We start from the raw sequence: 14409 nt of genomic DNA on the forward strand, positions 1-14409 counted from the left end.
AGAGTATCAAGCTATGTGAGGCAAAAACTAGTAGAACTGTGAAGAGAAATAGATGAATCCACTATTATAATTGGAGACTTCAACACCCCCTTACCAGAAATAAACAGATTCAGCAGGCAAAAAAATCACTGAGGACATGCAGTTGAACTCAATACCACCATCAATCAACTGGATATAATTGACATCTATCAACCACTTCAACAACAGAATACACATTTATCCCAAGAGCACATGGAACATTCACCAAGATAGACCACGTTCTGTGACATAAACACAACTTAAAAAAAAAAAAAAAGAGCCAGGCACAGTGGCTCACACCTGTAATCCCAGCACTTTGGGAGGCTGAGACGGGTGGATCACGAGGTCAGGAGATCGAGACCATCCTGGCTAACACGGTGAAACCCCGTCTCTACTAAAAACACAAAAAAATTAGCCAGGCGTGTTGGCGGGCGCCTGTAGTCCCAGCTACTCGGGAGGCTGAGGCAGGAGAATGGTGTGAACCCAGGAGGCGGAGCTTGCAGTGAGCTGGGATCACACCACTGCACTCCAGCCTGGGTGACAGAGTGAGACTCTGTCTCAAAAAAAAAAAAAAAAAAAAAAATTGAAATCATACAATATCTGCTCTTAGACCATAAGGAAACTTAGTTAGAAATTAATAACTGAAAGATAATGGAAAAATCTGAAAATACATGAAGATTAAATCACATACTTCAACATAACACATGGGTCAAGAAGAAATCTCAAGAGAAATTTAAAAATATATTAAATTAAATAAAAACAAAAGCACAACTTATCAAAATTTGTGGAATGTGGTGGAAGCAGTGTGTAGAGGGAAATTTATAGCATTAAAGGTAGATATTAGAAAAGATGAAAGATTCAAAATGAATAATCTAAGTTTCTACCTTGGAAAACCAGCAAAAGAAGAGCAAATAAAATCCAAAGTGAGCAGAAGAGAAAAACTAGTAAGAATTAGAGTCAAAATCAATGAAATTGAAAACAGAAAATCAACAGAGAAAACCAACAAAACCAAAAGTTGGTTCTTTGAAAAGATCAATAAAATTGCTGCCGATGACGCGCGGGAGGAGGAGGAGGAGGCCGCCCCGCCGCCTCCGCCTCCCGCCCACCCGCCTGCAGCCCCGGCCCCCGGCCGGCCGTGGCCAACATGAACCAGCAGCAGCAGCAGCAGCAGAAAGTGGGCGAGCAGCAGCTGAGCGAGGCCGAGGACGTGGAGATGGAAGCTGGAGATACAGATGACCCGTGAAGAATTACTCAGAACCCTGTGATCAATGGGAACGTGGCCCTGAGTGATGGACACAACAACGAGGAGGAGGGCATGGAGGATGAAACCAGTTAGTGCTCTGAGGCGACCTTTCAGTTCACTGTGGAGTTCTTCCGCAGACTGAGTGAGTCGGTCCTTAGTCCTCCGTGTTTTGTGCGAAATCTGCCATGGAAGATTATGGTGTGCCACGCTTTTACGCAGAGAGACCACACCAAAAAAGTGTAGGATTCTTTCTCCAGAGCAATGCTGAATCTGACTCCACGTCATGGGCTTGTCATGCACAAGCGGTGCTGAAGATAATAAATTACGGAGATGGTGAAAAATCGTTCAGTCGTCGTATTAGTCATTTGTTCTTCCATAAAGAAAACGATTGGGGATTTTCCAATTTTATGGCCTGGAGTGAACTGACTGATCCTGAGAAAGGATTTATACATCATGACAAAGTTACCATTGAAGTCTTTGTACAGGCGGATGCTCCCGATGAAGTTGCGTGGGATTCAAAGAAGCACACAGGCTATGTCGGCTTAAAGAATCAGGAAGCGACTTGTTACATAAACAGCCTGCTACAGACGTTCTTTTTCACAGATCAGCTACAAAAGGCTGTGTACATGATGCCAAACGAGGGGATGATTCGTCCCTTAAGCATTACAGAGAGTGTTCTATGAATTACAGTGCAGTGATAAACACGTAGGAACAAAAAAGCTAACAAAGTCATTTGGGTGGGAAATTTCAGACAGCTTCATGTAACACGATGTTCAGCAGCTTTGTGGAGTGTTGCTTGATAATGTGGAAAAGAAGGTGAAAGGCACTTGTGTAGAGGGCACCATACCCAGATGATTCTGAGGCAAAATGGTGTCCTATATCCAGTGTAAAGAAGTAGACTATCGGTCTGATAGAAGAGAAGATTATTATGATATCCAGCTAAGTATCAAAGGAAAGAAAAATATATTTGAATCATTTGTGGATTATATGGCAGAAGAACAGCTCAATGGAGACAACAAATAGGAAGCTGGGGAACATGGCTTACAGGAAGCAGAGAAAGGTGACATTTCTAACATCACCACCAGTGTTACATCTACAACTGATGAGATTTATGTATGACCCTCAGACGAACCAAAATATCAAGATCAATGATAGGTGTGAATTCCCAAAGCAGTTACCATTTGATGAATTTTTGAAAAAAACAGATCCTAAGGACCCTGCAAATTATATTCTTCATGCAGTCCTGGTTCACAGTAGAGATAATCATGGTAGACATTACGTGGTTTATCTAAACCCCAAAGGGGATGGCAAATGATGTAAATTTGATGATGATGTGGTGTCAAGGTGTACTAAAAAGGAAGTAATTGAGCACAATTATAGGGGTCACGATGACAACCTGTCTGTCCGACACTGCACTAATGCTTACATGTTAGCCTATATCAGGGAATCAAAACTGAGTGGAAGTTTTACAGGCAGTCACCGACCATGATATTCCAGTTGGTGGAACGACTCTAAGAAGAGAAAAGGATCAAGGCTCAGAAAGTGGACGGAATGGCAGGAAGTCCATCTCTATATGCAAGCCCAGGTAGCCTCAGAGGACCAGTTTTGTGGCCACCAGGGAAATGACATGTACGATGAAGAAAAAGTGTTCAAAATATTGAAGAACTCCTCACTTGCTGAATTTGTTCAGAACCTCTCTCAGATTATGGAATTTCCACAAGATCAAATTCAACTGTGGCCCATGCAAGCAAGGAGTAATGGAACAAAACAGCCAGCAATGTTAGATAATGACGCTGACGGCAATAAAGCAATGATTGAGGTCAGTGATAATGAAAACTCTTGGACAATATTCCTGGAAACAGTCGATCTCGAGCTGGCTGCTAGTGGAGTGACCTTACCCAAGTTTGATAAAGCTCATGATGTAATGTTTTTTTTTTGAAGATGTATGATCCCAAAACGTGGAGCTTGAATTACTGTGGGCATATCTACACACCAATATCCTGGAAAATATGTGACTTGCTCCCAGTTATGTGTAACAGAGCAGGATTTATTCAAGATACTAGCCTTATCCTCTATGAGGAAGTTAAACTGAATTTAACAGAGAGAATTCAGGACTAAGACGTGTCTCTTGATAAAGCCCTTGGTGAACTAATGGATGGTGACATCATAGTATTTCAGAAGGATGACCCTGAAAATGATAACAATAAAAAGATTAGGTTGCCATAGTTTGGACAGGAGGGAGAAATGAAAAGGTAAAGAACAGAGAATTTTTAAGGCCGTGAAGCTATTCTTTATGATACTATAATGATGGGCATATGTCATCACACATTTGTCAAAACCCATAGAATGTACAACACCAAGAGTTAACCCTAATGTAAACTATGGATTTGGGGTGAGAGTGATGTGTCAATGTAGGTTCATTAGTTGTAACAGATGTATCACTCTGATGCTGGTTTCATAGTAGGGGAGGTTGTGTGTGTGTAGGGAGAGGGGCTATATGGGAACTCGCCGTACTTTGCATCCATTTATCTGTGAACCTAAAACTACTCTAAAAATAATGTTTATTTTTTTAAAGTAGGGTCAGAAAACATAAGCAAATTTTCACACTCACATTTGGAACTTCCCTAGACATTAAACTATGAAAACTAGAGAAAAATGGTTTTATTCAGTTGTGTTTAGAATCATTAACACCACTTAGGTCTCATTTTATGAACCTTGGTCAATGCTTTTCCTCGTGATAGAAATACAGAAAAACCCTCTTTCTCTCATGGTAGTTGAGAGTTAATACACACCATTTTCCATTGTAACAGAAGATTTCAATTTCATAGTTTTATATGATCCTCTCTGATTTTTAGATTTCTAGAGAGAAAAGTATTTTATTACCCGTGTTAAAATATAGCTTTTGGGTATTTCTATTGAGGCTTTAAAAAGAATATGTCCTAATAGTTGTTTCATTAATCTCTTTTATTTAGGCTAGCATGAAAATAAAAGTATATGTAATTTCACATTAATGCTAATACATAATACATTGTGTTTAGATTGGTTATATAAACCAAAACAAATTTTTTTTTCATTACAGAAGAAATAATGTGAGTACCAGAAGAGAAATAGAGCATAATGGATATAATTTGCTATATTTTTCTGATTATCTGCAGGTGGTAATATTTATGAAGTAGGCATTTTTTTCTTTCTAATGTTGATCCCTGAGCAGATCTTTTGCTGTTACACTAGTCTGTGCCCCCTTCTAACTGCACCTGCTCTATTCAGAGATCATGTTGCAAATAATGATATAATTATCTACTTTGGGAGATTATTGCTATGTTATGAGTGAAAGATAATGGATCAGTCACTTTGCATGATTGCAATTTTTTAAAATGTTACCAATAATATTTGAACAACAAACTCCATGAGAAATCGATTCTCAAGACTTGGGAAGTCCTGGGAACCAGTGAGGGAGCATATTTAAAAGGACTTGCCAGGGTCTGCAAGGCCGAAAGAGTCTAACAACTCACTGAGATATTTTTCACATATAAGTTAAAAAAGTAACTCCCAACATATTTCTAGAAATGACCATCCAATCTTTCAAGACTTCATTCTCCACTGGAGAGACAGCACTTCCTTCATACCAAATTTGTCGACCTTACCTCCAATTATTTCCAACCCCATTCTTCTCTGATTTTACTTAATTATCTACTCTCCAAAGAATTCCCACAAATGGTCCTAATAACTCTCTTTTACCTATCTTCCATGATTGCCAACTATTTTTCTATGCCTCACTGTCTCTTCTGACTCTGTAGGGATAATGAGCTCCCTACTTTGACTCACCTGCTCAGGCCTCTTGAGGGATGTCTGAATGTCACCATAGTGATAGGGTACCACAGCAGGGCCCTACTGGGAATGAGTAGTGCTCAAGGGGTGAGGCATACTTCTGGCAGAATGAGTTTAAGTCCTCTTGGTTGTGAGAGAATAGGAGATAGAGGTACATAAAGCTATATTCTGATGCTGACAGACCTTGGAAGCCAAATTTAACTCACTATTTCAAAGAAATGAATCCTGGTTTTGCAGCTTATATCTCTATTCCAATAAAAAGATAGTCAAAATTCAGGCCCCAGAAATATTGCTGTGTCATCTGTGTTAATGAACCTGAAGACATATATGTGTGTGTAATATAATAATGCTCTCAAATAAATTAAGCTTAACATTGGTTTGAGTCATCTATTTGTAGGGGTAGTTTCAGAGTAATTAGTACTGGGGGGAATAATTATTAGCAATCTAGTTATATCAAAGTGCCTTAGCATAGGACAAATAATCCAGCCATTCCTTCACAGCCCGATTTTAGATCAATATTGTTAAGGGATAACCCCATAGATGCTGAAAATCTAGGAAACCCCGTTTCATTAAGAGTCCATAACTAATGATGCAGTAACTACTTCATAACTGTAAGCTGGCGTATAAAAAATCATCTCAAAATCTTCAGAATATATTTAAATTTAGTCTTTTCACTACAAACTTTTAGAAGACAAAATTCTAAACAATATATTCTCTAAAATGTCATAGATTTTCCAATAACATTCTCAAATGGCTGCAGAAAGGGAAAAGAAGAATCATTTATTGATCAAAAACCAAGAAAAAAAACAAAATCACTGGCTCAACAGGATAAGGTTAAGGAAGGATTTGAGATGACAAAACGCATTTGGAGTTTGAAAATGCAGGAAGTAAAGAAATAATAGACCATATAGGTAGTATTTTGTAATTATAATTTCAAGGATTTTGAGTGAGAGCTAAAATCAACAGTCTTGTGTATAGAAGAAACGTATATAACCCAGCATCTTACATATTTTTCTCTCACTAATTTGTTCCACTTGGGTGGATCTCCAGCTGGCTCCTCAGTCTCTATTGTCTAACATGGTGCTAAGTATGAAATTCTTTCTAGGTACGGAACAGACCCTGCACACCTTCTTAGGGATTAGGGAAATTTAAGAATAACCACTGGGTTGAAATATAATTTTCTTACGTGCTAAAGTGGTGGTTCTCAAACTGGTGTGCATCAGACCCACATGGAGGGCTTGTTAAGATGGATTGCTGGGCCCTACTGATTCAGCAGGTCTGAGGTAGGGCTGAGAACATGCATGTCTGACAATTCCTAGGTAATGCTGATGCTGCTTATCAGGTGGCACCCATTGAGGACCACCATTCTGGACCAATGGTCTCTACCTTGGCTGCACATTACAGTTGCCTGGGAGGTTTTAAAACACCTGATGTCCAAATCATAACCCAGACCAATAACATCAGAATCTATGGTGTTCATGACTAAACTTCAATATTTTTAAAATTTCCTTTATAGTTTCTAATGTGCAGCCCTGATTGGGATACTGCCTAATGTCGTAGTGGTTCTTAGCCCAAGCTTTACATTAGAGTTACCTGGAAAAGTGTTTTGGTTTTTTTTAATTGAGATATAATTGACATACCACAACACCCTGTTAACATGCATACTTTTTTAAAGTCAGTGGTTCTTTTTTATTCACAAAATTATACAACTACTACCACTATATAATTCCAGAACATTTTCATCACCATCTAGGAAGTTTTTAAACAACATTCTGGTATGTGAGTTCTACTCTCAGGGATTCTGACTTAATTGGCTCAGACATCATTGTTTAAGTTCCGCAGGTGCTTCTTAAGTCCAACCAGGGTTGAAAACCACAGTTCCTGAGTTTGATTACAGGTGTTCCAAGAGAGTTTGAAAAGTTAAGAACTAGTCAGAGGATTTTGTTTACCCTGGGAGGGATGTTGTCTGTACAGAGGAACTAGGACATATTCTCCTTACATCATGCCTGTCTATCAAATTTGGTCAGTCATAATACAGGGGAACCATTACTCTGATTTCTAGCTTTTACTACATGGACATGAAGGTGGCATGCTGTTGAGTCTGGCTCCACTGCCGGCAGCATTTCCCTGCGAATCAAAGCTGAGTTTTGGAGACTGCAGGAGGCTCTGCAGAGCTCAACGGGAAAAAACAATCCTCAGAGCAGAACTGCTACTGAATTTTCCAGCATTGGCTTACTATTTTTAAGAATCCTACAAGCTCACACCCGCAATCCCAGCACTTTGGAAGGCTGAGGTGGGCAGATCACCTGAGGCCAGGAGTTCGAGACCAGCCTGGCCAACCCGGTGAAACCCCATCTCTAATAAAAGTACAAAAATGAGCCGGGTGTGGCAGCACATGCCTGTAATCCCAGCTACTCAGGAGGCTGAGGCAGGAGAATTGCTTGAACCCGGAAGATGGAGGTTGCAGTGAGCCAAGATCACACCACTGCACTCCAGCCTGGGTGACAGAATTTGACTCCATCTCAAAAAAGAAAAAAAAAATTCCACTCCTTATAAAGTGTTGGATAGATGTTGTTTCAGTGTTGGCCTTTTGTTGATTAAGGCACAGAAGCAGGGTGCACTTGTTATTTGCCCATTTTTAAAAATGTATTGTCTATTTATTTTATCTTCTTTACAGACAGAGTCTCACTCTGTTGCCCAGGCTGGAGTGCAGTGGTGCAGTCATAGTTCACTGCAACTTCGAACTCCTGGGCTCAAGCAATCCTCCAGCCTCAGCCTTCTGAGTACCGAGGACTACTCTTATGTGCCACCATGCCTGGCTAAGTTTTACGATTTTTCTGTAGAAACAGGGTCTCACTATGTTGCCCAGGCTGGTCTCAAACTCCTGGCCGAAAGTGATCCTCCCACTTCAGCCTCCCAAATTGCTAGGGTTACAGGTATGATTTACCTGATTTTGAGTAAAATTTTCTAAGCTATACTTTCTTCGTTTTGTAATGGTCCCTTCCTTCCAGAGATGCTCTAATTATTAAGGAAAATAGTGTATTGGACACACTCACCTATGTAGACTGGATATAGTAGAAAGATCGTGAAATTTTGTGTGAAATGATCAAATTCAGTCCCTGGCTCTGGCCCTTCCTGCCAATAAGATTTTGGTAAATCAGTGAGCATTTATAAACTGTTATCCCCTCATTTGTAAAGGGAAACTAATACCTAAGTCATCTACTTTATAAATTTTTGGGAAGATCAAATGTTACAGTTCACATGAAAATGGTTTATATACCATGACACCATGTAAATGGTTAGGCATTAGGTTATAACTAGATAGATAAAAATATGAAAGGATAGAAAGGATGCATATTTTATAAATTAAGTTGATTTCTTTTGACGTATAGACAGTTCGAAACTTAGGACCTCAGAGCAAAGTGATATTTCCTCTTATGGATCATTTAAAAATAGCTTTTGCCTGAAATCTAAATAATAAAGTCTCATTTAAATTTTTTAGGGAAAAAGATATCCTGGTTTGATACCCTTCAAGAAGTCACTTTTTTTAACCTTCTCTGCCCCTCTTCATTTTTTATTTTTTTGGTCCGTGCCTATACAGCAGTGAGTGAATCATGCTCTTTAGTTCATAGCACTTCATTAGTCTGTGCATGGCCACTCCTGTTAGTTTACTTTCCTCTTTCATCCACATCTCTGATCCTATTCCCCATTTTCTCACAAGTCTTCATTCTTAGGTTTGCAATGGCAGTTCTTCCAAACTACCTTCTGTAAATTTGTTAAGATGTATCCATGTGTATTTGTAAAAATATTCTTTAGTATATGTGAATGGGGGGAGGAATTTACACAATTTTTTTTTTTGAGACGGAGTCTTGCTCTGTCGCCCAGAATTTACACAATTATTGTGTGCTATAAGTTTCATTTGTTTTATTTCACTCAGCAGTATGTTTCTGAGATCTAGCCATGTTACTATACGGCAATCTAATTAATTTCTTTTGACTACTGCATATTATTCCATCCTAGGCAAGTACTCTATTATACTTTCCTACTCCCCTAGTGAAAGACACACATACCGCCTCCAACTCACCATATCAAAAACAATGCTGCAATGCACCTCCTTGTGTGTCTCCCTGTACATAGTTGTGCCAGGAGTAGAGTCTCTAAATCATTGGATACACAAATACTTAGTACCATTAAATTCTGCAAAATTGGCTGGGCACAGTGGCTCACGCCTGTAATCCCAGCACTCTGGGAGGCTGAGGTGGGTGGATCACATGAGGTCAGGAGTTTGAGACCATCCTGGCCGACGTGGTGAAATTCCATCTCTACTAAAAACACAAAAAATTAGCCAGGTATGGTGGTGTGCACCTGTAGTTCCGGCTACTTGGGAGGCTGCGGCAGAAGAATCACTTGAACCTGGGAGGCAGAGGTTGCAGTGAGCTGAGATAGCACCATTGCACCCCAGCCTAGGCAACAAGAGCGAAATTCTGTCTCAAAAAAAAAATTCTGCAAAATTGCAATCCAAAATGGATTATGTACCAGATTATGCTCCCACCTGGTTTGCATGAGGGTTCCTATAGCTCTGAATTCTTGCCAGCTGATGATATCTTTCATGCTTGAATTTTGCCAATGTGAATAATATCAAGTGATATATCCTGATAGTCTTAATTGGTATTTCTCTGATTATTAGTGAGACTGAGCATCTCTTCAAACAGTTTTTCACCATTAGAGTTTCATGAATTGCCTATTCATACCTTTTGCCTGTTCATTTTTCTGCTGGGTTTCTGTCCTTTCCTTGAAGATTTTTGAGAGTTTCTTAGATATTCTAGAAACTGATGTTCTGTCTGTTGTTTATGTGAAGATCTCCCAGTCTACGAGTCATTTATTAATGTTGTGTGTAGTATTCATTGTGCAATAGGAAACTTGAATTATTTTGATGTAGTCAAACTCAATCCTTATCTCTTTATGGATTATGCCTTGGGGGTTCTACTTAAAGACATACTTTTCTGCCCTGAGGCTTCAAAGATTGCCCTGAAACTCTGTATAACTCTACAAAACTGTGTTTTGTAACTCTATTATTTTGTATTTGTCATTTGTTCTTTCACCAGTAGTATATTGTTTTAACTAGTATAATTTGTCATAATATCTGTAGTATTTCTTAGTGTCTGCTAGGGCAGTTTTCTTATTTGCCCTTCTTTTTCAAAATTGTCTTAGTCGTTCTATATTAATTAATTAATTTATTGTTCCATATTAATTAGAATCAGTTTATCCAGTTTCCTGCAAATATTCTGCTGGTATTTTTATTGAAGTGCATTGAATTTGTAGATCAACTTGCAGAAGTCTACACCTTTACATTGTAAAACAATAACATCCATTTATATGGTGTAACTTTCCATTTATTCAAATCTATCTTCTTTCAGTTGAATCTTAAAACTTCCCCTGTAAAGATTTTCATTAGGTTATTTCCTAGGAAGTTCATAGCTTTGTGTTATTGTAAATAGTGCTTTATTTTCTATTGAATTTTCTAAGTGGTTAGTGCTAGTGTAAAAAAAGTTATTTCTCTTTGGTTAATGATATTTATTTCTCTACCTTGCTGACTTGAACTCTCATATTATTTTTAATAGTTTGTTGATTTGCTTGTGTTTTTAAGTAAATTATTATGTAACCTACAAATGATGGCAAATTTTCTCTTCCAAATTTTATTTACTTCAATGTGATTGCATTGACCAAACCTCCAGTACTATGTTCACCCAGTAGCATTCAGACTCAAACATATCATGGTATGAAACCACATATCCTCTTGGTTAGGAATGTGGTAGTTTTTCCCATAAGACTTTCATCAGCCTGTGGTGGGAAAATGGGTGGGATTAGAATGTGGCAGGAAATGAAATGCAGGTATATGAAGTCTTTGATAACACAAATCCAAGGATTCCTTGTACTAAAGCCAGGTAATTATGTTAAAAATGCATTTTGGGTTTACCCTTGAGTGATTACTATAAACTAAATTAAATTTCCTCCCTTTCTTTTCTCTCCCATTCTTTCCTATTCTAAAACATACTCTGGCGCTCCTCTGTCTTTTTTTTTTTTTTTTAAAGACATGCTGTGTCTTTAATTTTTTTAAAGGTATGTTGTGTGCTCAGGTTGGGATGCAGTGGCTGTTTACAGGCACCATCCCACTATTAACTAGCACTGGAGCTTTGACCTGCTCCATTTCTGACCTGGACTGGTTCACTCCTCCTTAGGCAACCTGGTGATCTTCCACCCATGTGAGGTCACCATATTGATGCCAAACTGAGTGCAGACACCCAACTGGCATAGCACACAAAAGCTCAGAACTCCTGGGCTCAAGCAATCATCCTACCTCAGCCTGAGCAGCTGGTACTACAGGCACGTGCCACTGCACCAGATCCTTCTGTCTTTAAACACAACCAGCTGTTTCTTCACATGTGCTCATTGGCTTTTCTGTGTCTTCCTCTATCCCATCCTTCTTTCCCACACTATCCTTTATTATGTAGCATAATGTAACTTGTCCCTCAGAGAAAACCCTCCCTGGGAAGGGGGATGTAGAATATACAAATAGCAGGTGGGAGCAGAGAGAGGGCTGTGAATATTTCCATTGGTAATTTTTGTCCTTCTGCAATGTGATTTGGCACATTGAGGGAAGATCATTACATATTCAGGTAGAAATATTTGAAAACTTTACTTTCTTTGGCTCTATGTCTTTCTAACCTGCAAGCCTAACCTTATGATATGTGCAATATGACATCTGCCTCCATCACTACTGTATCCTATTTGTGCAGTCCAATGTAACTCTATTTATTTATTTATTTATTTTGGCAGCCATATCATGTTGTTGTACATTTCAAAATTACATTTGACTAAATTTCCAGTGTTACCCAGTTATTTGTATAATTAGTTTTTGGATCTAATTCAAAGATTTTACATTTGGTCTTCTTAAAATTCAAATTTTATACTCTAGCTTATGAAGAATTTTAGAAACCAGTCTCTGTTATCCAACATAATATCTAGTCCTCCAATCATCTTGTCATCTGTAGCATTTGATAGGAATGCCATCAGTCTGCTCATCCAAACCTTTGATAAATATGTCAAAAAGGACAGGCCCAGGAAAGAACCCTGAGGCACACAGCTATAAAATTCCCTTCAGGTTGACATGGAATTAGCATTCTTGGACATGATCCTTCAATTATTGATGAAGTCACCTGATTGTACTTGCATCCACTCCAAATTTCTGCATGTTATCCACAAGGATTTCATGAGAAACACTGTCAGATGCTTTGCTAAAAGGCTAACATACTATGTTTGCAGCATTTCCTTGACCTACCTGAGTAGTAAACCCACGTATGTTCAGTTCAGCTTCGATTTTAAATGAATTTCAGTTTAAACTAAATTAAGCAAAATAGATGAATTCATAGGAATTCACCTAACTGTACATTCTATCCTCCAGAGCACTGGCTGTCTCTGCCTCTAGGCTCTACCACCCTGTGCATGAGTCCCATTCTTATGCAGCCTCTTCACTCTTAGAGCCAAGATGGCTACACCAGCTACAGAGCTTCTTTCCCCAACAGCTCCTCTAACCTCTTAGAACTGAGTTGCATTGTCCCTGACTAGATCATGAGCCATCTCTAAACCAAACCCAGGGATAATCTGAGTGGCTAGCCCTGGGTCACATGCCTGCCCTTGATGACAGAGCTGCACTCTGTTCTACCCAAATTATATAGACTCACAGATTATTATAAAAGCCTCACAGATACCAAAAGAAGAAGAATGAACAGATATTTTCCATATTCAAGAAAAATATTTTACCTCTCAGTGTAGGTTCCACAGTATCTTCTGAACATATTGTTTTTCTCAAGGATTATTCACATCATATGTTTATATAACCAATTACCTTCTGTGTATTTATATACATATATCAACCATATATATGTATAGACACCGAATAATGTCTATACATACACATATATAAAATCTCTAGTTATTATGCAGTTGAAAGCATGCTATACTTGGATAAATAAGGTATCACCAGATGTTTATTTCTATACGGCTGACTAATGAGTATTCTCCATTCTGCAGCTGGCCAACAGACTTCAAACTCACTCACCACAGAAATCTGGGCAAGAGAGCCTGTCCACAGATGAGAGGTGGGGTATCATGTATGCATTCTGTGGTGAGCTGTTCTATTATGAAGTGATAATTTCCTGGTCCTGATTCATTTGGATGGCAATGTTAATCACAATCCAGAATATAGTGGTCTTAAAGCAACAGGAAATACCAGAGTTGAGAGATATAAGAACAAGAGTTATACTTTGGCTTCAATATAACTATCAGAATCTGGGGAATCTGGGGCTGAAAACTGCTTTTTCAGAGATGGATTCTCCAAATGCACTTAATAGTGGTCAAATTTGTTCATCACCAAGGCATTCTCCCAGGCCCTAATTCTATCTGTCCCAATCACATTCAAGTCCACGGAGAAAGAAGTTTCACTTTTTATCATGCAAAAATCTGGTAATGAGAAAATGCAGGGATGAAAGAGCTCTTAGGGAACACTTTGAGAGGATGCTTTGGAGGAGAAAATCTTGGGAACTTTTATCTCATGGGATTGATCGAGAATCATTTGCAGCCAAACTCATTGGCAAAGTGAGGACACTTCAGGTATGACTGCCTGACGAGGTCACCATATTGATTCCCACTCTATCCTTAGCTTTCTCGTCTCTGTACTGTCAGGTGTCCCAGAAGGAAAGCCAACAGCAACAAAGACAGGACCCCACGCTCCCCTGTGACCACCCCCACCAACAATACAATATGACCTTGGCCTGAGTTACATACCTCTGTTGGTACGTAATACCTCATAGTGGTTTGTGTCTGCCTCTTTCCTGTTCTTATTTTACATGGTGTCCTGTCTTTTGTGTTAGGTGAACTTGATGGTGTATCAGAATCAACATCTACCTGGGCAGCAACAGAATCACCATATCTGACACTGAAAGGTAGATAGATAGGCAGCAGAGAAGAAATAAGAGGATTGCCAATGTCACAAATAAATTGAGCTTGACCTGAATGTACTAGAAGTAAAAATGAATGCAAAAATCTGTTGGGATTTTTGTCAATATGCAATACTTATTAGCACGTGAGGTATTACTCTCAGAGAAGGTAGGGAAAAAAGCGAGTATTTCAGGAACCTAAGAAAGAAGGCCAATAAGCCACCTTTTCTTGACAAAGTAGAGCCAAGCCACATAGCCATGGGAGTGTTAGAGCATTTTGGTACTTTCAAGACTGATCGATAACATTAAATGCTGCATTTAAGT

At 38.9% G+C, this 14409-nt stretch overlaps 1 pseudogene; it reads left to right on the forward strand.

Moving 5' to 3' along the window:
• The first annotated feature begins 1162 nt into the window (after positions 1 to 1162).
• Positions 1163 to 3487, forward strand: LOC129492685 (ubiquitin carboxyl-terminal hydrolase 7-like; annotated as a pseudogene).
• Positions 3488 to 14409: the final 10922 nt, after the last annotated feature.

The sequence above is a fragment of the Symphalangus syndactylus genome, chromosome 11, assembly GCF_028878055.3.
Source record: "Symphalangus syndactylus isolate Jambi chromosome 11, NHGRI_mSymSyn1-v2.1_pri, whole genome shotgun sequence".
Taxonomy (NCBI): Eukaryota; Metazoa; Chordata; class Mammalia; order Primates; family Hylobatidae; genus Symphalangus; species Symphalangus syndactylus.